Here is a 12,745-nt window from a genome sequence, read left to right as displayed (position 1 = left end):
GCTTACTAAATTCTCTATCATAACCCAGACCATCCTTTAACTTGATGGTAAGCATCCTCAAGATTTGTACATGTCAACTTTATTCATAGGAAATCCTGTTAAAATTTAAAAAAGGTACTGACTCTTAAATCAGAAGTCTTCTGTGGTAGCCACAGAAATATTTCTGTTTCACAGTAGTTAAATATTGTGAGGTGAGACCTCATTTTTTTTTTAGTAAACTTTGTTCAGTTCGTTACTTTGCCCTCCCACCCTCCTCGTTGCTATCTGGCTTGCTTTCCAACCTACCATGTCCTTTTCAATATCTGTGCTTTAAACTCCTTAAGTCAGAGAATGTCTTACTATTTGATCACAGAATAGTTTACTACAATGGGAACATAATCTTTATATAAGATTCTGTTATACAACCGTACAAATTAAAAAAAATTGTGTCAACTAGATTCATTATCTAGAGTGCTAGCAATGTTTTTAAAATTAACTTGGGAACAATTTCAAAACTGGCTAATGTTAATGACAAAATGAAAGAGCTCTAAAGAGCAACTATTAGTGGACAGAAGAAACACAAATCCTACAGATTGTACTGATTTATGGTAAGCCCTATTTTGAAAATTTCAACAGTGCCTGTCGTACTGGCCCTCAGCAAAAGGCACTGTTTCATCCTCAGGGTTCTTGTGACATGCTTTGAGGTGACCTCCTACTCAGATCTGTGAAGGAAATGCAAAAGATGTTAATATTTTTTCTTCCTTTCTCTATGACAGTGACATTTTATGTTAATTTCATCTGCTCCTTGAGCTCTCAGAGCCAAAATATTCTGTGGGAGGCAGAATGATGTCATTTTAGTCATAGCATAATTTTTCAGCTTCTAGAACAAGACATATTGTGGCATATTCTTCAGTACTTCTTAAAAGTAGTGAAATATAAACTTAAGGTGATATATTTATGCATGAGGGGGTTACACTGCCTTTTTCAGCTCTTAGAGCTAAATAGCAGGTTTAAAGTGACATCATTCCTCCTCCACCAAATATTTTTGCTTTGAGGATTAAGGACACAAAATAACCTTGACCAAGAAATAAAATTTTCGATTATTGTAGAATCATAGAACCATAGAATAGTTAGGGTTGGAAAGGGCCTTAAGATCGTCTAGCTCCAACCCCTCTGCCATAGCCAGGGACAACTCCCACTAAAGCGTGTTACCCAAGGCTCTGTCCAACCTGCCCTTGAACACCACCAGGGATGGAGCATTCACAACTTCCCTGGGCCACCTATTGCAGTGCCTCATCACCTTAACAGCAAAGAACTTCTTCCTTATATCCAATCTAAACTTCCCCTGTTTAACCCATTATCTCTTGTACTATAACTACAGTCCCTAATGAAGAGTCCATCCCCAGCATTCCTATAGCCCCCCTTCAGATACTGGAAGGCTGCTATGAGGTCTCCACACAGCCTTCTCTTCTCCAGGCTGAACAGCAGCAACTTTCTCAGCCTGTCTTCATACGGGAGGTGCTCCAGTCCCCTGATCATCCTCGTGGCCCTTCTCTGGATTTGTTCCAACAGTTCCATGTCCTTTTTATGTTGAAGACACCAGAACTGCACACAATACTCCAGGTGAGGTCTCACGAGAGCAAAGTAGAGGGGCAGGATCACCTCCTTCGACCCGCTGGTCATGCTCCTTTTGATGCAGTCCAGGATATGGTTGGCTTTCTCAGCTGTGAGCACACACTGAAGCTGGCTCATGTTCATATTCTCATCTACAAACACCCCCAAGTCCTTCTCTGCAGGGGTGCTCTGAATCTCTTCTCCACCCAACCTGTAGCTGTGCCTGGGGTTGCCCAGACCCAGGTGTAGGACCTTGCACTTGTCATGGTTAAACTTCATGAGGTTGGCATCAGCCCACATCACAAGTGTGTCAAGGTCCCTCTGGATGACATTCCTTCCCTTCAGGGTATCAATCGAACCACACAGCTTGGTGTCATCGGCAAACTTGCTGAGGGCGCACTCAATCCCACTGTCCATGTCACTGGCAGATGTTAAACAAGACCGGTCCCAACACCGATCCCTGAGGGACACCACTCGTTACTGGTCTCCAGCTGGACATTGAGCCATTGACCACAACTCTTTGTGTGCGGCCATCCAGCCAGTTCTTTATCCACTGAGTGGTCCATCCATCAAATTGATGTCTCTCCAATTTAGAGACAAGGATGTTGTGTGGGACAGTGTCGAATGCTTTACACAAATCCAGGTAGATGACATCAACTGCTCTACCCCTGTCCATCAGTTCCGTAGCCCCATCATAGAAGGCCACCAAATTGGTCAGGCAGGATTTCCCCTTAGTGAAGCCATGCTGGCTGTCACCAAGCACCTTGTTGTTTTTCAGGTGCCTTAACATGCCTTCCAGGAGAATGTGCTTCAAGATTTTGCCAGGCACAGAGGTGAGACTGACTGGTCTGTAATTCCCCTGGTCATCCATTTTCCCCTTCTTGAAAATGGGGGTCATATTTCCCTTTCTCCAGTCATCAGGAACTTTACCTGACTACCATGATTTCTCAAATATGATGGACAGTGGCTTAGCAACTTCATTCACCAGCTCCTTCAGGACCCACAGATGGATTTCATCAAGTCCAATGGACTTGTGTACGTTCAGGTTCTTAAGATGGTTTCGAACTAGATCCTCTCCTACAGTGGGCCCAAGGTCTTCATTCTCACAGTCCCTGTATCTGCCTTCCAAGATTTGGGTGGTGTGGTCAGAACATTTGCCAGTGAAGACCGAGGCAAAGAAGTCATTAAGAACCTCAGCCTTCTCCAAATCCAAGGTAGCCAGTTCTCCTGATAGCTTCTGGAGGGGGCCCATGTTGTCCCTTCTCTGTGTTTTATTTGCATGGTACCTATAGAATCCCTTCTTGTTATCTTTAATATCCCTAGCCAAGTTTAATTCTAACTCTGCCTTAGATTTCCTAACCTGATCCCTAGCTTCCCAGACAACATCCCTGTATTCTTCCCAGGCTACCTGTCCTTGCTTCCACCTTTTATAAGCCTCTTTTTTCCCTTTAAGTTTTCTCAGCAGCTCCTTATCCACCCAAGGAGGTCTCCTGGCCCTCCTGTTGCACTTCCTTCTACTTGGGATGCAACACTCCTGAGCTTGCAGCAGGTGATCCTTGAATATCAACCAACAGTCTTGCCCCCCCCCCCCCCCTGCCCTCTAGGGCTATATCCCATGGAACATTACTCAACAGGTTCCTGAAGAGGCCAAAGTCTGCTCTCTTGAAGTCCAGGGCAGTGAGCTTGCTGCATGCTCTTCTCACTGTCCTGAGGATCTCGAATTCAACCATCTCGTGATCGCTGCATCCAAGGCTGCCCTGGAGCAGCACATTTCCAATGAGCCCTTCGTTGTTGGTGAGCACGAGGTCAAGCATGGCACCTCTCCTTGTCAGCTCCTCTATTACTTGCAGAAGGAAGTTGTCTGCCACACAATTGAGGAACCTCCTGGATTGCTTGTGCCGGGCCATACCGTCCTTCCAACAGATATCAGGGTGGTTGAAGTCCCCCATGAGAGGAAGGGCCTGCGAGCCTGAAGCTGTTCCTATTTGTCTATGGAGTGCTTCATCCACAGAGTCCTCTTGATCAGGCGGTCTCTAACAGATCCCCACAGTAACGTCTCCCAAAGCTGTTCTCCCTTTAACTCTGACCCACAAACTGTTGACTGCTCACCTGTCCCCAGGTAGAGTTCCATACTCTCCAGCCTATCCCTAACATAAATAGCAATTCCCCTCCCCACCTGCCGGGACCGTCTTTTCCATTCCACCATGCTTCTGCAATGCCTATTATATCATACCCCCGTAGACGTGCACACATCTCTAATTCCTCTTGTTTGCTCCCCATGCTACGGGCGTTTGTATAGAAGCATCTGAACTGAGCTCCAAACGAAGCCGGCTCATTGGCTGGAGCGGCTGGGATATCTCTACATTGCTCCAAGCATTTATTACAGGTGCTAGCAACTGACTGGATGTGTTGGTATGGAATGATGTCCCCCTCCCCCAACACTTCTAGTTTAAAGCCTCCTTGACCAGTCTGGCAAGCCTCCTACCAAAACTGCTCTTCCGCTTCAGCTCCACCAGCCCCCAGTAGACCTGGCCTACTAAATTGAGTCCCATGCTCTAGGTACCCAAACCCCTGACTATGGCATCACTGTTCTAAACATTTATTAACCTGGCCAGTCTTCCTAGTCTCTTTAACGTTCTCCCCTTTATCCTGAAGAGTTGATGAAAAGACTATCTGAGCTGTAACCACAAGAAGGTAAAATGAAATAATAATTTTGTGCTGCATCTGAGTCAGGCACTTAATTTAGATGTCATCCAGAACAAAATGTACATAGGATAAATTGGTCATTTTGTTAGCAACTCAAGAATAAAATGAAAATAAAATATAAGTGAAATCACTAAAATCCCCCTAGGACTAAGCAGATTAGAAATAGTAATTGTCACAGAGGATACAATAAACAACTGCTGCATTGCTAGCTCTGCTCTGGAGGCAAGGAAAGAGCAAAACCCATGGGTTTCTCTAGTCAGATTTCCTAAGGAAAAAAATGTTAAACAGTGGAGAATATCAGACATACCGTCTTTCAATGTATTTTATTTCATTTGGTTCGATACTAAATTTCTGCTCTTCACAGTATACCCTGAGTTAAAAAGCTGTACCTGGAAAGAAATACTTGGAAAATGTGCACATAAGGAGGTAGCAGGCATTGAATATTTATCTATTTAAGTTGAAGTTTTTTCCTAGTCAGATCTAAATCCAAAGCTATTACTTCATTAGCAATACATTTTTGCAGATTATTAACAAAGACGCGTATTTAAAACAGCTTGTTCATCCTCAGGAAGTGGCCTCTTCTTTGGGTTAATCCAGAAAGTATTTCAAGCTTCTATAGTGACAATAGAGTAAAGCATCATGATTAAGAAATCCATTTTGAACATAACTGTTCCCCCCAGTTTACCTACTTTAAGTATATGTGCACAGGATGTTAGGCACAGCCTGCTCCATGCAGCTTGCTCCAGGTGAACTAAGCAAGCATAGTCATTGAGCATGTGACAACGTGGTCAAGCATGTGACAGTGGTGTCACCTAGGCAATAAGGTAGACATGATCTGCACAGTCTGGCCACTTGTCCCTCTCTCCCTTCTGGCATCCCCAAACTCCTGCAGTACTGGGGGAAGATAAGAACAGGCAGGTATACAGTAAAAATAATTGAAAAAAAAAAAGCCTACAAGCAACCTCCTCTTTTCTCAATTTATATATTGTTTTTCTGTTTCCGCTATAGTGCATGACTTTTCATGTGGGACTTATTGTGTGCTTCGCAGTGCAAAAAGATGCATTAGTAATGGGACAGAGGAATGTTTACTGTTTTTAGTATTTATTTGGAAAAAGATATGCTACCTGCATATTAACATAATGCACTCTCAGATCTGAGAAGCATCAAAACTCTTGGCAGCATTAGTGTTTCTTTGTGCTCAGAGGAATTAAAACAGTCTCTTGTTTGTTGATTACTATCAGAAAGCCACTGAGTCAAAAGCTTTTTGTCATTTCTTTCTTTTCCAGTATAGCTGCACTGCAGTGCCTGAATCTCAGGGAAAAATATATAGATTAGATAGATAGATAAAGAGAGATAAAAGGTTGGTGAACTTTGTAACTCACAGCACAAGATTATGTCAAGGACCATGCTTTGTATACAGAGATAATACTGTTGTACTTCAAAAAAACAGCTAATTTTTATTGCATTCTCTTTTTACCAGCATTATAATTCCAATAACAAATGTTTTCTGTTAGACTTTTGGATGAAGTAATTCTTCACTCAGTAACATATCTGAGATGCGATAACTTATTATGATCTCTTACTACTATTGAGTACAATGAGAAACAAACAAACAAAAAAAAGATTGGCTTTTTTTTTCCACAGAAGTTCATGCCGCACTCCTATGTACAAGGTTGAATTATATTGCTATGGGTTTTTTTTTACCTATTTGAACTAATAATGGTTCAGAATACAAATCTTGATTTTCAGCTTTTCGTCACCTAGAAATCTAAATCTGGATACAAGTAACCCTTAACTATGATGTTGTAAAACCTCCTTAAGTTCACATATTTCAAAAAAAGGACCAGTGGACATATATTCAAAATGGCTAAATTCCAAGTACCTAACTCTTCTTTTGTGAATTTTCATGTTATCAGCCTTTAGACAGTAACATGTTTAAAATGAAAGGGTCATTCAAATAAATAAAAAAAATACATCCCTAATTATTGAAAGTATTCATATTTCATAGACTGCATAATTATTACCTGTATATTTTTCTCTAATAAAGTGTCACACACACTATATACTAATGGGCAAACTGTACTCACTAACCTTTTAATACTTTACCCTTTTGTGCAAAGACTGAGCATTATTAGGTAATGAAAGAGTGTATGAGAAAGTAGTAGATTATTTATGATAGAAACAAAATGAAACTAATGGGACAAGATTTGAAAGCTGTGATGCATGAAAGGTGCTATAGAGGCAGCTTTGGCACCATGACAAATAAAGATAAAGACTCAGTGGGAAGCAACAGTGTGAACATGACTATGAAGAAGAAAGAACAGATTTACTGAATGAATCCTTACCATCTGGTGTTTATTTAATACACAATGAAGGTCAAATGGCTAGTGATCCCTTTTTCTATAGTCCAGTGACCAAAAGAATGGGAAGAATCAATGAATTTATCAATATGTCTGGAAATGTTTCACCATATGATCTGATTGAGTCAATACTATTGAAGCAACATGTTCATTACTATTTCAGATATGGTTTGGAAAAGGCTCCATGGATAAGAAGTACATGCATTTTTTTCCCTCTGTCAGAAGTTCCATCAAAATGCATTTCCTTGTGTAAAAAAAAATACATTTAAAGAAATATAATTTAACTGGTAACATACAAGAAGCTTACAAAACAAAATTATATCACACAAGTCAGAAGCAGAGGTAGTTTGTGCTAAACTGTGAATATTTTTTCTTTTGTTTCTTTCTTTTCTTTTTTTTCCTGCTAGATTGAATACACATCTGTTTTATGTAATATTCAACAGTAACATATTAAATTTTAGTGAAAGATTATTACTAGGCATTATAGGTAAACAACACAGGTTAGGAGTAGATCTTATATATATATAACAGTATCATTTTACATAACATTCTGTCTTCTTGAAGGGCTTGCAGTTCTATACTTTGCTTCTCTAAAACAACTATTTCCATAATATTTACTTATATTATAATGCAACTTTCCTTGTTGACTGGAGTTCTCTTAGATACCAGATTAATACTGAGATAGTAAATCTGGCAAAAGATTTTAGTTAGGTTTTCAAACAAACAAAAATATAAAAGACTTTAAAAAAAATAAGCAATCAAATGGTTAAAAATATTCTTGTATTCAACCTCCAAAACAGATAAGGTAAAAAAGTGTAATTTAAGACTGTGTACATTAAAAACATCCTTCAAACAGCACCTTAAAAATTTGGAAAAGATAGGAACTTGGTGTTTGCAAGATTAACCACTGGAACTCCTGACTCCTGTTTTCATCCCTATCACCCCTTTATTGTGTGCTCTTGAGTAAATGATTTTTTTTTTTTTAATTACTTTTAAGGTGGGTTTAATAATAAATATGTCACAAGAACATAGTAATTCCTCCTTTTTTATAATATACTTTGAAATCCTCAAACGGAAAAAAAGCCATGTATGTGCTACTTCAGCAGTGACCTTATTTCTGGTGATCAAAAAATTCCTAGAGAGTTACTTTTAATTAGGACATGAATAATCTTGAATTTAAATTAAAATGTAAATAGGTCCTGCCCTCTACTGGTGAAATTCCCACTCTAATTAACTGAATTTCTGGCAATGGGCAGTTAGCATGGTAACCCATAGAGTGGTTCTGTCTTAAGTCTGTTAAAGCAGAAGTAAAAGTGCAAATTCTAATATAAGTCATTCTGCTATAAAAAGATGAAAAATTAAATGAAACAAAGCCTAAGAAGAAATTAGAAGTGAATTTGGGAAATATGGAGAAAACTCAGTCAACACCAATGACTACTTACCAAACCTCTTTTCCTCAGATGTCTTCATTATGTCCTATCCATCCTCTTTCCCATTACTTATTTTAAAGTACAATGACTTATTTACCCTAACATGTCTCTGATTGTATTGGAAAATGTCTGGTATCGCTTAGCACCTATACATTCTGTCAGTCTATGCTGGGATCAGCTACAGAGTTTGAGGTGTGCTCATATCTAGTTTCTCATCTCCAGCTATATACATTTTCCTTACTCTAAGCCATCTTTCAATGCTTCTGATGAAAACATTCTCAACCTGGGTATAACAAGGATGCTTCTCAGAAAAATCAACAAAATCTTTGTCATTTTCCATTTTTTTTCTTCTTTTCATCTATGTTGTTTTATCTGGATAACTTACACTTTTCTCAGGAACCTATCCAGGATGGGGCAACTGTGAGATATCCTTTTAGTCATCTTAATATAATTAATTCTATGTTTCCCCTTCCAGCACTGTGCCTTGTTTGACTCAGCAAAACATACCTAAAGACTTTTTTTAATCATGAAAGAAAGATCATAGTTGCATAAGCTCTCTCCTTGCAAGCCCCAGGACACATTTTACCCAAGAAAGCCTAAACAAATGTAATAAATTGTCTATTGCCTACCCTTCATCCTCTTTATAGTTTCTGAAACATTTGTTATTTATCAACACACGAAGCTATCATCTCTTCTCTGCTATTATGTTGAGGAGGACACAGTTAAGGATCTGATTTTACAGTGGTTCATTTCTACCAAGGGACTAGCTCATAATATAAGAAAGGATAATGAAGCAGAAAGCAAGAAATATAATTTTCTGTCTTTTTTCCTAGTGAGAGCTTTCAGTAGTAATGGCCAAAGGCAGTTCGCAAAATGTCATCCATTCACACTTCATAACTTCAAAGTGAAGATGTGCAAGAACAGAGGTAAAATCAGGCCCAGATTCAGAATCCCTTTTACTGTTTCTCCCTGGTTCCTCAGTGACTTATAATTTCACCTCTGCTGCAGAGAGATAAAGATCTCTGACTGTTACTTTGCAGTATTATATGCCAGCAATATATTTCAGCTCAATCAACAAACTTCAGTGTCAGCAGCAGGTGACAGGTTTCTTGTTCTTAAGATTGTCCTAATGACACTTTCTGTTGCTGTTGCTTAGGTTTATGTTTATGCAAGTGCTGTGAATGTGAGGTGTTAATCAGCAGCTCTAATTACTAGGGTAGAATGAACATTCTAGGATTGAGTTCATTTGGTTTTCATAAACAAGGTTTACCTGAGGCTTTGGTCACACAGAAATGAATTCAAAATGCTAGATAGCCAGCCTATAGTCCCTTGAAATCATCTTTAATCTATGTGGTCCCTTGGTGATAATTTTAGATGAAACTGAAGTCTTTCCATCAGAAGAAAAAGGGGAATTCAGTAGTCACTGAGCCAAAAAAAGCTTCTTGAAAGACGTTAAATTCTTGTCTCATTTGACTAACATCTCCTGCACCAACAGTTACGGGGCCAAGGAAGATACGGAAAAATCTGGCAAGAAAATGATCTCATGGGTCAGCAGGTGTGGCTACTCTGCAGCAATGAACAGAGGAAAAGGGTAATATAAGTAATTGAACTGATCTTGAAAAACTCCTATGGATAAGGAGATTGGATAAGTATGGAAGACTTGGTGAAAAATATAAAGTTTGGTATGGCTTTCATGGTCTGTGATGAGAAAACTCACTGAGAGTTCAAAAAAAGGAATGATAAATCTGGGGTGTAATTATGTGGTTTTCTAAGAAAAAAAAATCAGCTTATAAGGAGATGGAATTTTAAAGATTATGTAGGAGTTCATAAATACATTTAATTCGAATAAACCATCTATATTTTGTATTGCCCTAAAGTCTAATATAATTGAGATAAATATTTCTTGAAAAAGATCCACATTAAATACATATATATCTCCAGATACTCTGTTTAGATTTTCATAAGAATCAGTCCAATGGCTTAGTACATGGAAAGAAACAAGTGTAGAATGAGGTGGGTGAAAATGCAAACCCCAAAGATTATTGACGTATTAGATTAGTATATATTAAGGTAAGTTTGATTATGACATCTCTAATGTAATAGCCAAACACTGCAAGTATACAAGATCTAGGTTTCTAGATTGTTAAAGTACAAATAAAGCTAGGGTTTTTTTCCTTCTAATAAATGAAGAGGAAGATGCAAAGAAGAAGCTTCTATGAACCAGCAGAGACAACCAGGTTGCTTACATACATCCCAACAATCTTTTAAAATTGAATGCTGTCACTGACTGTATTTTCAATATATTGAATTCTCCTTATCATCCCATTTTCTATTGGTCTTAGTCTGAAGCACTAGGCTTATGGGAGCTGAGACATACTAGAAGTTAAGAGGTTTGTTGGTGTCCTCTTCCTTAGTTTCCACTAAGCTACACTAACTAGTAATTTTTCAAGAAAGTTCTCACATCTGGTTATTCAGAACTGTAAAGACAGCTTTAAATCATTACCACAAATTACATATCTGCTTATTGTTCCAATTGGTACTATATAAAAAGTGGGTATCATATCCATACAAAAATGGGTATGAATAAAAGCTTGAACCATTATATCTAAGATGTAGTTTTACTTCCTTAGTGCTGAAGATGATAAAGAATACCTTCCTCTTACTATAGGATGCCATGTGCTTCTCTTGATTTGGATCACGTTACACAGTAATGGGTTTTATCAACTAAAGCAGTAACCAGACTTTTTCGTTATTCAGATGATTCAGATGATGTACCATTTTGTTTGCAGGAGGACCAGCCCACTTAGATTTGATTCTCGTGGTGTGAGTCCCAGGAAGAAACAATTCAGAACCAAACTCCATCATTTTGATTTCCAGTCTGATCATCCCACAGGTTTATAACCTGCAATACAGAATCACAGAATTACAGAATCCCAAGGGTTGGAAGGGACCTCAAAAGATCATCTAGTCCAAGCCCCCTGCAAGAGCAGGGTAACCTAGAGTACATCACACAGGAACTTGTCCAGGCAGGCCTTGAATATCTCCAATGTAGGAGACTCCACAACCCCCCTGGGCAACCTGTTCCAGTGATCTGTCACTCTCACAGTAAAGAAATTTTTCCTGATGTTCACATGGAACCTCCTATGCTCCAGTTTACACCCATTGCCCCTTGTCCTATCACTGGACATCACTGAAAAAACCCTAGCTCCATCATCCTGACATTCACCTTTTACATATTTGTAAACATTGATGAGGTCACCCCTCAGTCTCCTCTTCTCCAAGCTAAAGAGTCCCAGCTCCCTCAGCCTCTCCTCATAAGAGAGATGTTCCATTCCCTTAATCATCTTTGTAGCTCTGTGCTGGACTCTTTCAAGCAATTCCCTGTCCTTCTTGAACTGAGGGGCCCAGAACTGGACACAATATTCCAGATGCGGCCTCACCAAGGCAGAGTAGAGGGGGAGGAGAATCTCTCTTGACCTACTAACCACACCCTTTCTAATGCACCCTAGGATGCCATTGTCCTTCTTGGCCACAAGGGCACATTGCTGGCTCATGGTCATCCTCCTATCCACCAGGACCCCCAGGTCCCTTTCCCCTTCACTACTGTCCAGCAGGTCAGCCCCAGCCTGTACTGGTACATGGGGTTGTTCTTCCCCAGATGCAAGACTCTACACTTGCCCTTGTTGAATTTCATCAAGTTCCTCTCTGCCCAACTCTCCAGCCTGTCCAGGTCTCACTGAATGGCAACACAGCCCTCTGGTGTGTCAGCCACTCCTCCCAGTTTAGTATCATCAGCAAACTTGTTGCACAGTTTCAATTCAGCACCAACATCCGTTCTTTGAGCACTGTCTTCAGACGTGCACTATACTTAGGGCCACAAAGAATATTTGAAAAGGATCCTTTCTGATAATAGCTGCTCAAGATCTGTTTCTAAACCTTCCCAAAGTGGGAATTATAAATCTTTCCAACAGTCAGCAGAACAAATAAAAATATTTCACTCACCTCCCTAGTATGCTTTTGCAGTAACCATAGATATCAATCAGTTTTTACCTAGTAAAACTGTAAACTGGTGTAAAACTGGTGTCAAATTCACTTACTTCAGTTCAGAGAAGACATCTTACATAAGCGATTATCTAAACAATCCATTTCCTCTCAGGCTGATGGTATTGAATGAGATTGCATGTTTTCTCAGGACAAAGACAAATGAGAATAGGCTATGGATCAGAAGTGCCTATTTGCCCCATGCCATGAAAATATTTTCCTTCACTGCTTCCCTTCCCACCATTTCAACCCAAGCCCGTGTAACTCCAAATATCATTCATTGTTATCTCATTACCTTGCATATAATATGGGGGCCATATAATCTTATTTAGGCAACCATCATCTTTTTTTCAGTCAAAAAGCAAATGAATTTCTTCTAATACTGGTTTTTACAGTAAGGCCCAAGAAGAATCATGATAGTATGCAGTTTCATTAAGAACATGTCCTGCAACTGAGATGATTTTGAAAAGGTCTGAAGTGATACACATCAATTGATACATTTAAGAAAACACCATCTGTAAAATCTTAATTCATGTCAGTTATGAGGTAATTCAACTTAAAGTTCTTTCACTGAATATACATATCACCAGGCACTATAGTCATAGCTGGAAAGCA

At 39.2% G+C, this 12,745-nt stretch overlaps 1 long non-coding RNA gene across 1 annotated transcript; it reads right to left on the bottom strand.

Annotated features, from left to right (window-relative positions):
• Positions 1-335: 335 nt before the first annotated feature.
• On the bottom strand, positions 336-5,030 carry LOC134163882 (uncharacterized). The gene is made up of 2 exons (XR_009964884.1): positions 4,985-5,030; positions 336-701 (listed from the first exon to the last, which is right to left on the bottom strand). It is a non-coding gene; the product is annotated as an uncharacterized LOC134163882 (long non-coding RNA).
• Between the last annotated feature and the right edge of the window lie 7,715 nt (positions 5,031-12,745).

The sequence above is a fragment of the Pezoporus occidentalis genome, unplaced genomic scaffold (assembly GCF_034315485.1).
Source record: "Pezoporus occidentalis ecotype Australia unplaced genomic scaffold, CSIRO_AGI_Poc_V1 ctg21, whole genome shotgun sequence".
Lineage (NCBI taxonomy): Eukaryota > Metazoa > Chordata > Aves > Psittaciformes > Psittacidae > Pezoporus > Pezoporus occidentalis.
This window is presented reverse-complemented; position numbering and strand designations above follow the sequence as displayed.